This window comes from Peromyscus leucopus, chromosome 22 (assembly GCF_004664715.2).
Source record: "Peromyscus leucopus breed LL Stock chromosome 22, UCI_PerLeu_2.1, whole genome shotgun sequence".
Classification (NCBI taxonomy): domain Eukaryota; kingdom Metazoa; phylum Chordata; class Mammalia; order Rodentia; family Cricetidae; genus Peromyscus; species Peromyscus leucopus.
The window spans coordinates 18,997,481-19,012,049 of NC_051081.1; the positions used below are offsets into that span (position 1 = coordinate 18,997,481).

Sequence of the window (14,569 nt, forward strand, 5' to 3'; positions counted from 1 at the left end):
TTCTAAAGATTCAAAATTAAAAAAAAATAAAACCTGGTAAGATTCCTCTGCAGGCAGGCCTAGGTACTTCTGGTTAACCTGCCAGCGGGGTGGCTTCGCGAGCTGTAATTACAGGCAGGCAGAGGTCAAGAAGCTGGAAGGACATCTATAATTAAGCAGGTGAAGTCTGTCTTCCAAGTCCTGGTGGCTGTGGCAGCAACCCCAGTGACCCCAAACCCACCGCTTACAGGCAATTCTTGACTCCATTCCATTTAGCCTTCAAATAGCACACGGGCCAAATGTACACTCAGCTATCAGCAGGCAGAGACACTTCATGAAGGGCTTTTACCTGCCAAGCATCTGCAACCCCTCCACAGCCTTACCATCTCACTTGGACCACAGCCATCCCTTAATCCACGTAACAAATGTCTCCTAAGTATGGCTGGATCCTGTACTGCCTGAGACCATGCAGGCATGGCAGAGTCAACACAGCCAGGCTTAGTGTGGCTTAGCCAACAATGTTTGTGCAGTTACTGAAATACTACATTGCTTTCTACCCTTTTTTTTTTCTAAAACATAAAAATAAAAAACAGTGAGAAAAAAGTGACTGTTATTCTCACAATGAAAGATGGATATATTGTATTTTGGAAAATTGAGGCCAGTAGGAACTAACCAGACAACTTGTGGTCCCAGCTGGAGCCTCCCAGTACCTAAGCAGGTTAACATGCTCCCCAAGATGATTAAGTAAATAATGTGTGTGTGTGTGTGTGTGTGTGTGTGTGTGTGTGTGTGTGTATGTGGATTTTTAAAAGCACAAAATGTTGGAAATATTACCAAAGAGTGTGTCCAAACAATGAGACATAATGAGAGGACTTTAATGCGTTTTAGCTCTCTGGTAATGAAATCCTGCATCACAGCATTTAACTCAATTATTCAACTTCCATTCCTCTGGCTTTCAGATGTATTTTTAGAAGCATCATGTGCAGACTTGGAGCGCTGCCTCCTACAAAGCCGCTGTGGGCTCCTCGTGCCCAAGGAGTTTTCAGCTAGGCGGAGTCCAGCTGCCTGCCAGGCTCGGCCTGTTGGTTGGTGTTGCATGAACTTCCTAAGGAGATTCAAACAAGCTGACTACTCACCCTGGTCAGAGTATCCATGACAGATCACAGCCTGATTCCATTACCGTCCAATCTGGTGAATCAAGGAGTTGATTGGCTTATCTAGAGAACATGGGTGAGAAGTGGCTTACAGAAGCATAAGCAACTCATCATAACCACCACTGAACAGTCTCACCCCAGCATAGAGGCACAGATGGAGGCCCCTGTCAATAAAGCTTCTACTATATACTCTAGTTTCTGAAATATAATATATATATGTATGTATGTATGTATGTATGTATGTATGTATGTATATACACTCTATATAGAATATATATACTCTATATAGACTAAGGACATATAGATGTACTCTATATAAAATATATAGATGTATACTCTATAAAGAATATACAACACACACAGTATATAGGGCAGAATTACATACAGATGGGATGCAGGAGGACATGCTTAGCCCTCAGGTGAGGGTCTAATAGCCCTTCCTTAGTCCTCCTTCTATGAGGGGGTATCAACAGACTCTGCTTCTGATGAAGTTGACAACAGCTGTTCTGCTTGAAGGACAAGGCTCTATCCTCCAGTAGTTGCTCCTTGGGGTTTAGGTTTCTCATGTGCACAAAGAGCTGGGTATCCCACCTCCTATAGGCACCCTGTCTTTAGTCCATTTGGGGCAATACATCACCACCTACTGAGAATTTTGCTCCCCAAAAACGTCAATGTATTCTTGAGAAAACCCAGGTTTCCTCTTACTTACAAAGCAAGAGTTTCCTAAGCTTGAGGGGAAAACTCCTTACTGCATGGCACACATGAATAAGTAGGACAGAAGGCTAGTTCCCTGAAAGAGGGCGTTGGCCATCATTTCCCTTCTCACAGAGGTGCTGTGGATATCACTCTGTATGCTGTGAATGTGTTGCTCCGGTTGGTTAATAAATAAAATGCTGATTGGCCAGTAGCCAGGCAAGAAGTATAGGTGGGACAAGCAGAGATGAGAATTCTGGGAACAGGAAGGCTGAGTCAGGAGACACCGCCAGACACCGCCTTGAGATGCAAGATGTAAAGATACTGGTAAGCCACGAGCCATGTGGCAAGATATAGATTTATAGAAATGGATTAGTTTAAGATGTAAGATCTAGCTAGCAAGAAGCCTGAGCCATTAGGCCATACGGTTTTAATTAATATAAGCCTCTGTGTGTTTATTTGGATCTGAGTGGCTGTGGGCCTGGGCGGGACTAAAGAAAACTCCAGCTACACAGAGGGGTCTGTACATCCATGCACACCCAGGACCACTCTTCAGCAAGCTCCATATCATATTCACGTGACAGAGTCCGAGGAGCAAACAGTGACACCCCAGAAGACCTTTATTTCACTCATGAAATCTTCCTAGGAGGAGTTCACGTAAATTAGAGGTATTCAAAGACCTTCCGTGGCGCTTTAAGACTGATATTCAGATCTTTGTTTATTTGTTGCTTTTGAGGTGGCAGTTCCCTGTAGAGCCCAGACTCACCTTGGATTTACAATCCTCAGTAGCTGGGATTATAGGTACATGTCACCCACACCTGGCTTCAAGGTTAAGGCTTTAACATTTCCTCTTTTGCTTACATTATCAGGAGACGAAACTACTCTGTGTTCCCCCTTTCCTGTTAGTTTTGCCCACTCATTTCCTCTACCTTTAGAAGACTGGCATAGGTGTGTGGCTGTGGCTTACAGGGCAGGCAGGGCCTCACCTGAACTCTCCTTCTAAGACATTAAAAAAAAATACATATACAATGTAAAGAACACCTGGGACAAATACAGAGCTAAAGACCAGCAGGCACACGTGGAATGGGCCAGTGTGGGAAGGCTCCCAGGAGGAGGCAAACTTTCAATCTCATTGGAGCTTAAAAGAACAGAGAAGTAACTGAATAGACAGGGAGGGACGGGGTATCATAATTGGGGACTTGGTGTATGAGGAGGCAATGAGGTAGCCTCTAAACCCCCTAATAAGTACGTGGTACAGAAAGGAAGCTTAAACACTCAGGCCCACACCCACCTATGAAACCGATTGTACAATGGAATATGAAACAACTGATTATCCAAAAAGCCAGTTCGGGCAAACACCTTATTTATCTCAATAGTTCCCTTTCTAAAGTAACATGTTGGCCTGTTCCTTTCATGTAGTCACACATCTATCTAATGAACAAGGAAAAATTATGCCCTGACTCTGTACCCAGCCCTTAATCCAGAACTCTCTCCTACCATGAAAAACAGTATAACCTGCTATCAGAGGAGGGTCACCTAGAGGTAAGTTCTAGCAAGGTCCCTGGGTGACTTTCTTTAATTAAAGCCGCAGGAACCAGGAGAAAATTAGCACAGTGGGATCAAATTCAAGCACCACTCGATACTTTGGGGTATTATAGAAAAACAAACACGAAAACAAAACAAAAAAAAATCCAATATCCCAACAAGTGGTTTCCAGAAGGCTCCTCGGGGCTTTGTTTTCTCGCTACAAACCGGTGCTTGTCCTTGCCCAGCAGAACACTGATACTGCCCACTCTGCTCTTCCGCAAGCTACTAAAGTCAGGCTACAAGCAAGGCCAGGGCACTGCCTGACCTGCTGGCGGATCCTGAACACCTTCTGAGCCCCCTCCCCAGAAGAAAGGAGAAACAGACCAGAAAAGGAGGCACAGAGGTTGGCTTCAAGGTGAACTATTGGGAGCTGGGTGGAAAGGAACGGGGAAATTTCCAATAAGAACGGCTGCCTGCTAAGCATGGTTTGGAGGGGAACCCAGGACTACTGTCTCTTGCTAGTCCAAGTTTAGTCTGGCTGCAGCAGCATGGGCATCTCCTGGAGCTGGTCAACCGCACACAATCCCCAGCCCCATCCCAGGCCCACTGATTTTCATAGCATCTCTCACTGATTCAGTCTTAAACCCCATAAGCCTCATTTCTCCTAGATGTAAAGCAGGGATGAGAAAACCCACATGGCAGATCCATTTGGATATCCATCTCCATATAGCACTCCGCCTTGAACATCTTCTTTCTCTTGCAGTCCCACTTTGCTTAGCAAAGGCTAACAAAAGCTGTGTCCACGAAGCTCCCATATGATGTACAGGCTGCTCCTAAAGTAGGAGAGTCTTCTCTGCCCAGCCATTGTTGCTGCTTACATAACACTGGGGAGAAGCCTTGTGACCTTTATATGTTTTGAAAGCTCTCTGAGCCTGATTAAGTGTTGTTTACTTCCTGGATTTTGTGTGTTTCCTTTACTTCCAGAATCATATTAACCTCCTTCCTCCAGGAAGGTGTGCTTAAATATACAGGAAATAGGTGCACAGCACATCCTCCCCCTGTGTACAGAGACCACCTGGCCTACAAAGGGTACATGGCTTGTTGTCAGACATTCCCAGGCCTCTACCTTTCTATTGTCTTGTAGCCCTTACCTTGGTACCTAGCAGACAATGGACTCTGAGAATACAACTGTTTTGTTTTGTTTGAGACAAGGTTTCACTATGTAGGCATGACTGGACTGAAACTCGCTCTGTAGACTAGGCTGGCCTTGAACTCACAATGATCTGTCTGCCTCCGCCTCCCCAGCACTAGGATTAAAGGAACAAACCATTAGGCCCAGCTCAATAGACCTTTGCTTTATGTATTGGTAAATCATGTCATTAGCTCGCTGTAAAGCAGGAATTAAAATGAAGATTTCAATCACACACACACACACACACACACACACACACACACACACACTTTTGTGCAAACCCTAAGAGTGAAGATAATCTCCCTTGAACTCACTCTTCCTCACAGTTTCAAAGTTATTCACCAGTGGGGACCATGGGCTTCTGTAGCAGGGAAGACACCCCCACCTCCCCAACCCCTGCGCTACATATCTCCATTACTGTTAGTGTCAGGAGGCAGACAGACTGGAAGGCTGGGGACATAGGTCTGACCCACTGGCAGCCACAAGCTCTGTGTTGGTTCTGTGCAGTTCCCACGCACAGTTGAGAATGAACATCTCTTCCCCCCTCTTCTATTTCCCTCATCCTCAGTTTCCTTCACTGGAAGAAAGCATCATCGACTTCCTTCTCTTGGGTATCTAATGTCCTAGGAATGCGGAGGTAAGGAGCATCTCCCTACCGTCAGGAGCTCCCGTTCTTCTCATAGAAAGAGGCAAAGGATAGGCCAAGAAGCACAATTGTAAGTTCGCAGCTGTCGGTAGCAAAGAGTACGGTGAGGCCACCTGTAAGACTCTCTCCCTCCACGGAAGGCTCTCCCTTGTGCAGATAGTCAACAAATGGCAGCCGCTAGAGCTGATCTCAGATGATCTCCTTCAATCCACATGGCTAGCCTAAAGTGAAAGCAGTAAGGGCTACGATATTCTCTTTCCTTGATCGGGGGAACAGAGCTACTGCCCAAAGGGTGATCTGCTAGGGCTTGATTCGTCAAAATTTTCAATATCAAGAATATGTCTGATTTATACAGACGTGTAGATGTGCATTGTATACCAGTTACTCAGTCCAGGGGCACAGGAGTGAGCAAGGCAAACAGAAATCCCTTAAAGATTACATTCAAGTCCTCCCACCCCGTGTGTGTGTGTGTGTGTGTGTTGTGTGTGTGTGTGTGTGTGTGTGTATACAGAATGTCTCTGCAATGATACACTGGGAACAGGATCGTCTCTGGGGAAGGGACAAGGAAATCTGGAAAGAAAGGAAAATTTTCTTCTCTCGTTTATAATTTATGGCATGAGCTATTTAAAAATTATTTAGAAGTAATAAAAAAGGAATTAGGTGGAAATGTGACTGCTCCCTTATACAGAGGGACAGTGACTTGTCTCTGGCTAGGAATTACAATAGGCTCAAGAAATCTCTGTCAGAGAGAGAGAGAGATGGCCCACTGAATCTACACAGATCACAGACGTAGGCACAAAGAGCCCCAGATTAATGCTGTCTACATAGTTACTGCTCAAGAGAGCCCTCTAATAGGCAATGGAATACATTAAAATTAGAGGTTCCTTAGACTGGGCCTTCAGCGGGGACTCAGTACTCCTCATGCAGAGAGGCAGGAGGGCCCAGTGGCCATTCCCATGGAGCAGGCAGTGAAAGACACCCTCGGCAGTTTGATTCCATGGAGTCACGGCTTTTCCTCGTGGCATTCCTGCTGTGGTGTTTCTGGTGTTCACTTAGTGCCCATGACTTCTGGTCTCAAGCTTCATATCCATAGACTGGTGGCTTCACCAGCTTTAGAAACCTCTGCTCTGCTGGAATCAACATAGAGCAAGTGGGTCGGTTGGCCCTACCCCTCAGGCCTTCCCATCTGTCTCGCTCCTGACGCTGATAATAATGGTGATGTGTAGTGCAAAAGATGTCTTCTCTGATACAGACAGCCTTGGCCTCCACTAAATGATCTCTTTTGAAACTACCAGGAAGACTGAGTTCAAGAGAGATTGTGTGTGTGTGTGTGTGTGTGTGTGTGTGTGTGTGTGTGTGTGTGTGTGTTTTCCTGGCTCCTTGGTCTACACAAGCTCACACCAAAGGTTAACAATAAAAGAGAAAGATAAAAGCCTTGGCGTTACACCTAGATTAATGATGGCAAATGTGTTTGATTGTGAGAATGTGAGTGTTTCAACAAAGCTAGGTAATAAGGAACATCAATAAAACTGTCAGCACTGGCCAGTTTCAAGTAGATAAAAGAACAGAATAATTGGTACAGAAAGACAACTCTCTAAATTAGGTTAGATGAATGGAAATACCCTTTTCTTTTAAGCCAAGTCACGAGGACATTAACAACAGTAAATGATTCAATTATAGGCCATTTCAACCAAATATGATCTGAGCCGCAAACATGATTTCCCCCAAACTCTCTTTTATAAGACGCAGACATGATACATATCAACAAAAACAGGATGAGAAGACATGGGAGAAATTAGGGGCCCCACATCTTCACTAAGGACCTATCGTAAACTCACTGTTTCTGTACGTGTATTTCTTCCACATGACTATCCCTTCTGCAATGAAGTAAGTCATTAAACAAGCGCACAGTCAAGGGAAAATACATATCCACACCCACATAATGGCAGGCAGGCAGAAGGCTTTCAGTGAGTGGCCCCCCAGTCTCTCCGGGTTCAATCCTGTTCTTCGTCTGCTCATGGCTGGCATTTGGTGCGGTTAACTGTGGATGATTCATTTCAGAGGAACTGCTGTGCTCCTACAGACCATTTAAAAGGAAATGGGGGGTTTCTTGGCGTATTTCTCATGGAGCATTTCAGCAAAGGTTCCTTGGGATAGGAGAACTTCTTGATGGGGGCGGGGCTCATTGCTCGCCAACTGAATCCTCAACCCATGCAGATTATCACTTCTAGGAATAAACATGGACTCCATTAGGGCAAAGATGAACCTCCAAATCTGGACAGCAAAGAATCTGTGTGTCTGGGTGTCACAAGTTGCAAGTAGTTATACCAGGTTGAGAGTCGGGAGTCAAAAGCACAGATTTTAAGATCAATGTTTTTGAACATCTGAATGCTGTTACTCTTCATTTTCTGGACTCAATGCACTTGTGGAAAATCTGAAACATCCACAGATGTCTAGGGAGCACTCGGGGTGAACATGACCGGAATCCTATTGCCTAAGGGATATCCCACAGAGATGGGTCAGCACCTTGTAGCTGGGTGTGGCTTTGGGAGGATGAAAACTCCCATTAACATCCTAAGTGATGTTTCATATTCAAAACTGAACATGGGAATATCTAGACTTAATTTGGGGCACCTCAGAAAGGCTGTAGACATAGCTCAGTGGTGGAACACTTGTCCAGCATGCATGAGACCCAGGAATTTATTTTCCAGACCTGAAAAAGAGGAGGAAGGGGAGGGGAGGAGGTTGACAGCCTGAAGATGCTCGAGTGATTAGCATAGGACTTTAACAGGTAGCTAAGTGGGGAAAGAGAGAATTTGAAAAGGCCACAGAGGGACTTGGTCTTTGAAATACCTCAGTGCTGTAGTTATAACAGACCCTAATCCAATGTTCTGGATGTGATTAAATTTGACGTGGAACACTCCTTTCCTCTTTGGGGATCTAAGAGAGAAAGAGGCCTTGACCATGAAGTTAAGCCTAGAACAACCACCTTCAACTTTCAAATATGGGTTAATCATTTATGACATTCCATTTTTCTTGCTTGCATAGCATGACAATTTCTGCCTGCAATACTGAGAACTACCTTTTCGTTTGGATATTCCCAGAGAGTACACACCCTCCTACTTAATTTATCTTGTCTATCCTGCCATTCCTAAATATTCAACGCCTCTAAGCTGTCTTGGATAATGATAACAGGATCCTCTCTGTTGTGGAATATTAATTTAAGATGTGTTACATTCGGTCATGCTGTGGAACATTTGTTTAATAATGCAAAGATGTGTTGCACTCTTTTATGTTATATTTGTTTAACTCTGTGAAGCTGTGTTACTTTGCCTGCCTAAAACACCTGATTGGTCTAATAAAGAGCTGAACGGCCAATAGCTAAACAGGAGAAAGGATGGGTGGGGCTGTCAGGAAGAGAGAATACATAGGAGGAGAACTCTGAGCGAGAGAGATCGAGAAGCAGGAGGAGGAGGACTCCAGGGGCCAGCCACCCAGGTACACAACCAGCCATGGAATAAGAAGGAAAGAAGGGTATATAGAAATAGAGAAAGATAAAGGCTCAAGGGCAAAAGATAGACAGGATAATTTAAGAAAAGTTGGCTAGAAACAAGCCAAGCTAAGGCTGGGCATTTGTAAGTAAGACTAAGCCTCGCTGTGATTTATTTGGGAGCTGGGTGGTGGGCCCCCAGAAGAGTAAGAAAAACAACCAACTATACCCCTCTGCTCACAGGAGCCTCTCCCCTCCTTCCCGGAAGTGCAGTCCAGCCCTCCTTTCCAGTACAAGCCCCGGCGTTCCCTGGAAGCTTGGCGTGCTCTTCCCGGTCCAGTTTACAACCTGACCACACCCAGTTCTGAACTCAATGTGAATGTGCCATTCTTTGATGCCTTCTTCCTACAAGATGTGCATTCCTAATGGAAAGCAATGTTCCAATGCTTGTGAATATAGTTTCCCATTTTCGACTTCCCAGCCTCTTAATCTAGCAACGTGCCAAACTGGGCACATTTGTTGAGAAGTACAGGTGGGTGTCGTTCACTTGAGTAAGAGACGCCCTGTAACTCTCTGACCACCATGCTTGATTAAATAGCATGGAATTTAGAAAAGGCCAAACCTTCAGTACGACTATGGATCCTGGAGATGCTACCCTCTGGCAGAGCCAAAGTTCCATCTACAGGCTTGAATGCCTGCCATTAACATAAGGCTTCAATGTCTCTAAGATAAAGAGCAGGGCAGTAGGAAAGATCATTGTCCTGCTTGGCTTATGTTAGCTCTAGTTTCGAACTGGGACCTGCTTACGGGTCCACATTACAGACAGCTGAAGAGGGCTCCAGCCATTCCTGAAACAGGGATCAGTTTTCTAAGAGAATAAAAAAATAGATCTGTGTATTTATGAAAGGGACTCTGGGGTCACCTTTGGACTAAAAGCTGGGAACTCTGGCTTTATGTTCCTATTAAAAGCTTTCTGAAGAAATGAACGAACAAAAATAATAACATCAGGAGGTCATTTCCACGTTGAAAATCTATCGGGGCTCTAACAGAGCAGAAGACTGGAGGGGAGCTTGTAGTGCGGTCTGAAGTGTATCACGTGCCCTCTCAGCACCCACTTCCTTGTGAAGGTGAAGGCGTCAAGCACTCGGTGAAGTGAAAATCTCCACACACATGCTGTCTTTCCAGAGCCAAGTGAAGCTGGCTTCATCACATCTGTCTCCTTGAGCAACCAGAGGAAAACCCAGCAGGAAGCTGCAAAGAGCAGTAAGATTTCAAAAACATACCTGCAGAAAGGCTAAAGGATTTGATGGATTCTGCCCCTAAGAAGAGAGATTTACTAACTGTCTTCAAACAGATGAAGGGCTTTACCCAGGGCCAGCGAGAGCCTGGAGGCCATGTGTTCTCACTCTGCGCCCAATGGTGATGGGAGGAGTCGGGCTCCAACAAGAGAAGTTGTTAACCTTGACACACCCAGGACACAAAGCAGTGGCTGTGGGATGCTCCGGAGTGTCTGGCTGGGGACTGCTTCATTTGGGGGAGGGGAAGAAAGGAAGAGGAAGGAGTACACTACATCTGGGTCTCAACCCTACAGGAAGTAATCTCTTCCAGGAAGTAACCTGGCACACATCCACATGTTCTGTTGGTCGCCTCCTTCACTGGCTCTGCTCTTGGCCCTGGCAAAACCTGCCCTCCCATTGTTTCTCTGAAGAGCCTGCCTGCTGCTCTCAAGGTGACTCTGATGAACTCTACCCACCTCCCTGCTCTTGGGTCTCCAGGCTCTGAATATTTACGGAGCGCCTTTGTATACATGAACGCTGTCCCAAGGCTGTGTTCTGATCGCGATCCTTCCACAGCACTTTTCCCAGGTTGCTTCAGTTTGGATTAGGTTTACACCGAGTGACAAGAATGGAATCTACAAAACTATGTCCAAATGCAATACCCTAGTGCATGGCCCCCACCCCCACCTTCTGGGTAAGGAATCTGAAACTAAGCTAGTTCTGATGGACTCCTAGGGCCATGTGCTTTCCCACAGAAGACACCAGGCACTTCCAGCATCATGTGACTGCAGAAAGGAGAGGTAGGTAAGCCCTCAACTTATATTGTTGATCCTGTCCACTTCTCAGCTTCCACTTCCACAACACACAATTCCATCAGGACCAGTTTCAACTGTGTGTGCTGTTTGTAGGGGGGGTGGGAAGGTCCCTCAACTTATATTGTAGATTCTGTACACTTTTGCAGACACAGGCTTGTAAGCCCAACATCCAAGGGTGCCTACTCCTTACAATTTCTGTTGCAGTTTAGACTCTGAACAATCTGAGATGAACACTGCCCCTGGATGCAAAGCAGAGGAAGAAGACCCCACAGGTCAGGCCCTAACCATCTCCCATGCAGAGGGCCTGTGAATAAGGAAGCATCGCCATATTATTATAACGAATAAGAAACCACACGTCGATGACAGCAAAGGCAGAAATGATCATAACAAGAGACAATCGTTTACACATTTGAGAGTTAACTTGCTGTTTATTCGTCTGTTCCCTGAGCTAATTATACTTTGACCTAATTATCAGGTGAGCCAATAGTGCCAGGCTTACCAGGGAGCCCAATGGTGGCTATTCATGATGAAAGCCAAACTAAGGGATGCCTCAGGCTGGGGCTCACACAAAAATTCGGTGTGATGTCAGTGAAATAACTATGACAACACATGCCCCCAGAGGTCCATTTCCTTCAGCTCCTTCTATCAGCTGCCGATATCACCCACTCTTGGCCATGAGCTCCGACGGATGTCTATTACACTGAAGAATAACATCACATGACCGGAAATGACCTTCAGGGCCATCTGGCCTGACCCCTTACATCTGGGGTCAGGTTCCCTGGTTTAGCCAAAGCACACACTAGTCAAATCCCATTATGGTGACCTGCACAGGATGTGCAAGTAGTGGAATTTTATTAGACAGTTAGAAATCACATTATATCCTGCTCCAGCGGATGTAAACACCCAAGCTTCCTAACAGCATGCTAGCAAGAAAAAAGAACCTTTGGAACACCCTCGAAGACTGGGGTCTATTTATACTGTCACCCCCACACCTTTCTAGACACTCTTCGGGATCTGCGTGTGTTGTAAGACGTGTGCCACATCTATGGACTTGTTCTTCCCGTTGATGGGACTGGAGCCTGGAGACAGGGTTGCTGAAATGGTGTGGGGGTAGAGTAATAGAGCAGTGAACCTCCACTTAGGCCTGGTTACTCTCCTCTCACTGGTTCACAGAACACAGTTGGCCTTTGCACCCAAGAAAGAGACTGGACAAACATCTGTGAGTAGAGTCCGTCCGTCGTCTGCAGCGCAATGGGGTAGTTTGGCAATTGATTCCCTGGGACTTCTCTCTTGCAGACTAGCTCTGCTTTAGTCCCCTCTGAGTCTTTCTTTCACCCTCACAACCCAAACTGCCTCCAGACCGAGAGCCCTCTCAGCCCAGGGCACAGGACTAGGAGAACAGATGAATACAGTACAAATGGAGCGTAGCGCGAGATTACGGAGCGTCCACCCACCTCTCACAGAAGGGAATCTCAAGTCCAGAACAGCAAAGGGAAAACAGAGTCCGCTTTGCTTTAGAGCAACACATGCTAGTACTTTACAGATCCTGGCATGTGTCAGCGTTTCTAAAGTAAACTCTGTTTTCTTTAGATGAAAGAGATTTTTTTTTAAAAAAATGGACTCAGAATTTAACCCGATGAAAATTGCTTCGGGTATTCGCATGCAATAAAGCGTAGAAGCAAAATGAAAAAAAAATCAATTGCTTCTGATTTATTTATTCATTCATTGTCCGTCTCCTTTCTCTCTAATGTAAAAAAAAATGTTGTTTATAATTTTGCAGGCTGTTAATCTTTTTGAGGAGAAAGAAAATAATTCAAGCCTGCCATTGGTTACCCAGCATCTTGGCACAGGAAATGCATGTTTAATTAAGGTTAGGGGAAGAACAGGAAAAAAAGAATTGATTTTTGTTTATCAAACATTTTTTCCAACATCTACAATCAGGACACTATTGTAAACTCTCAAGTCTGATAAGCTGGGCTCACTCACATACTATGCTAACAATGTTTAAGGCAACTGCAAGCCTTCACTCTTTTGTTTGTTTTATTATTTTTTCTTCTGATTTTTCAAGCTGGCCTGACTGCAGTCCTGACTGTGCAGGCCTCTTAGGTTCACGGCGTCTTCCTGCCTCAGCCCCCAGAGTAGGTGAGACCTCGGGTAATTAGCACCTGTGCTGGGATAAGTTGCTTTTCTTAACCTGGCTGGTTGACTTCACTTGACTTCTGCAGGTCCTAACTATTTCATACTACACATCGTTAAATCCTCAACTCTTCAACAGCGTGTTCTATTCTTGGCTGACAACAGAGAAGGGAAGTTGGGCATGCCAAACATAATTGCAATAAAGAGCAGAATATGTAAGAAACCAATTTTGAAAGGATGCTTAAAGCTTTTAACCTATGCCAAATCATCAAAATCTATTAAAAGCGGACCCAGCTCTAGCGTGGTCTCCATATGCACATGATTATGGAAATATTCTGACTACCTGCTGGGACTGACAATGAATAAGCCAGATGAAAGTTATCAGGTGCCACTATCACACGTCAACCTAGAGCAGTGGTCCTCAACCTTCCTGATGCTGAGACCCTCAGATACAGCTCCTCATGTTGTGGGGACCCTCCCAACCATAAAATTATTTCATTGCTTCTTTGTGGTGATATTGTGTTCCCCAAAATATTGTGCACCCTAATAAACTTATCTGGGGTCAGAGAATAGAACAGCCACAATATTAAACATAGAGATTAGGCAGTGGTAGTACATACACTTAATCTGATCACATGGCAGGCAAAGTCTCTGTGTGTTCAAGAACACAGCCAAGTAGTGACCCGAACCTTTAATCTCAGTACCAACCATAGAGACCTGGAGGTCTGTATAGACAGGCAGTGACGAGGAAGTCATGTGGTTGGGTTTACAGCCAATGAGGAGGCACAACAGAAAGGCAATAAAAAGACAGGACACGGGAAGAAGGTTTCTCTCTCAGGGGAAGGACGGCAGTAAGTGGTAAGAAAGTGGTCTTAGCTCTTGGATACTGCTCTGATCTCTGGGCTTTTAACTCTTTATTTGGCTCTGTGTTTCTTATTTATTAAGACCGCTTAGAATTACATCTATACTTCTTCATGACTGTCATTTTGCTGCTGCTACAAATCATAATGTAAATATCGGCTATGCAGGGTATCTGATATGTGAACGCAATGAGTTGTGACCCACAGGTTAAGGACCACTGGCTTGCAGCCTTTGACCTTACATAAGTTTCCTCCCATCACAACCTTTACCTAGAGACTGTGTGTATGTGTGTGTGATTGTGAGTCTGTGAAATAGCCAAGTTTTCCAGGTGGGAGAGCTGAAGGACAGGAATGTCCATCCACCTCTCACTTGGGGACAGACCCCAAACACCATTTCTTTCCCTTGTCTCTAAGGGGAAGCAGTGACTGGCTCCCAGGCTCTCTGTCAGGCCACTAACACCAGACTCTCTGTCTCGCTGCCCACAGACAGAGGAGAAGGGGATGAAAGACAAGGCCAGTCAATGCACTCAGTCCTGTTTACTCACTACCCTGTCTAGGCCGTAAGTCCGCCATAACTGCCTTGCACCTGTCTGGACAAAGCTACATGTCCTTGTCTTCTCTTTCACCCTGGCTGCTCAGTCTCTACCACACTTCAAATTCTGCACTTAAAAGTGAGCAAAGGGGGTGGGGGGGGGATGGATCAAAAGAAGAGGATGCAAAAGGGAGAAAGAAGAAAAATATAAATATCAGAGAAAACCTATGTTGTCTCATCTCATCGGCTTCATTTGCCTTTTAAATAA

At 45.2% G+C, this 14,569-nt stretch overlaps 1 protein-coding gene across 2 annotated transcripts in view; it reads right to left on the reverse strand.

The window, feature by feature from the left end:
• Prkce (protein kinase C epsilon) overlaps positions 1 to 14,569 on the reverse strand; it is a 500,560-nt gene that overhangs the window by 299,757 nt on the left and 186,234 nt on the right. The gene's annotated exons all lie outside the window — the stretch shown is intronic.